We start from the raw sequence: 1,783 nt of genomic DNA, 5'->3' as shown, positions 1-1,783 counted from the left end.
TCACTTCACCTCCAAACACTACCCTGGATAAACCCGAAAGACACAGTCAGTGGCATTCAATGCGACGTGTAAATCGTGTAATTTGGGAAAATGAGAGGGTACCAGAATCACTTATACGGGGCGTAAGGAGCGCACATGTGCCTCCGAGTTTAGTCACTTCACCTCCAAACACTACCCTGGATAAACCCGAAAGACACAGTCAGTGGCATTCAATGCGACGTGTAAATCGTGTAATGTGGGAAAATGAGAGGGTACCAGAATCACATCGATGCTCGCGAGGGAACTCACGCGAGCAGCGTTTCCTCAGCACGCTAGTCTCCCGATAAAGCATCGCACATGGCGTTGATATAATTAATTTGTTTATATATTGGTTTATAGATGGTTCTTAAGCGAACTGGAATAGAAGTAATTGTAGACCTCGGTAACCATGTTTGGGAAAGAATTAGGTTGTTCAGTGAAGTGATTCCGCTCTCAAAATGTTAAGACAATAAAAATGAGGTCTCGAGGGATTTTCTGTCCTAGAGCGGTAAGCGTTTTTGGTGAACGAGGGGAACCCAGACTTCCGCAAGGTCTCTCGTTATTACAGGGAATGAAACCAAATATATTTAACGATAGCATGGGATTTGATATGATGTCTGATATGAAATACAAATTAGATTACTTTAAAATAGTCAGAACATGCATTTCAACGATAACTAATCACGATATCTAGAACGACCATGACAATTATCAGTGATGCACATAGGCCTATGTGCCCTTAGCAAAAACGTATTTTATATATGTACTTGACATTAATTTACCTATTTTATGTAGCCTAAATAGTGGATTTACAAGCTAATTTGTCAAATATTTAATCAGTACAATATTACATATCAAAATAACACTAAGTTACAGACAAAAGAAAAACAAATCTGTTACCACACTTCTATAAATTCGTGCTTCAGAACATTATCTATTAGTCTCTTCTCCCCACGCCTAAATCTAAATGACTTATTTCTCCACTCGACTGCAATATATCTATTAATTTGTCTCGCGTCGAAATTGTGACTGTTTTGCGCATCAGACTCAGGTGAAGCTGCTTCTGATAAACTGCGTCTAATCACACCAGCGCTGGCTGATTTTAGTAACTTTATACAACTCTCATGCCGTCGGCTGATGGACGCGTTCCAGACGTGAACCCACACAAGGGAATACACTGTTGCACTGGATGTCTCCCGGTAGCCTCCCCCTGTAGGGCGGCGGAACCGGCATAAAACAATCACTGTATGTTCGCCGTCTGAGCCGCTTAGCTGCGAAACACGAGACGAGTCGTGTATTCATGTTCCCGGGCGCGCTTGAATAAAGCACGGAGGCGAAAGCGGTTCGTGTGGTTTGCGCACAGGATTTTAGAGCGGAGAACATGTGAGAGGGGAATGGGAAACTGGAAACTGGATTACATTTTACAGAAAGACGCAAAAGGGGTTACGTTCAGGTAGGTTCATTCGCCCTATATTTTACAAGTGTTTTCAGTTAGCCTATGACTTCTAAATGTTTTCACTGAGTCGTGTCGCGTCACATTCATTGAACTATGACAGGGATGTCATACAGTTTTTTTGGTTCATTTCCATCGCGCACTGTGGATTGCATAGAAGGTCCCCAAATGTTAACTTTTGTTCTCTCATAAATCGGTTTCTCTCTCCATAGGGATGTAAAAAAAAAAAAAAAGATAAAAAGTACGGTTATATATATATATATATATATATATATATATATATATATAAATAACAAATATTTCTACATGTAA

The 1,783-nt window shown here is 40.4% G+C and overlaps 1 protein-coding gene across 1 annotated transcript in view; it reads left to right on the top strand.

Annotated features, from left to right (window-relative positions):
* Window positions 1-1,376: 1,376 nt before the first annotated feature.
* The window catches only part of LOC107657297 (homeobox protein Mohawk-like), a 28,398-nt gene continuing 27,991 nt past the window's right edge, over window positions 1,377-1,783 (top strand). The window contains exon 1 of the mRNA XM_016445338.1: window positions 1,377-1,471. The gene's annotated coding sequence lies outside the window, so the exon portion shown is untranslated. The remainder of the gene's footprint in view (window positions 1,472-1,783) is intronic.

This window comes from Sinocyclocheilus anshuiensis, unplaced genomic scaffold (genome assembly GCF_001515605.1).
Source record: "Sinocyclocheilus anshuiensis isolate Anshui unplaced genomic scaffold, SAMN03320099.WGS_v1.1 scaffold159, whole genome shotgun sequence".
NCBI lineage: Eukaryota > Metazoa > Chordata > Actinopteri > Cypriniformes > Cyprinidae > Sinocyclocheilus > Sinocyclocheilus anshuiensis.
This window is presented reverse-complemented; position numbering and strand designations above follow the sequence as displayed.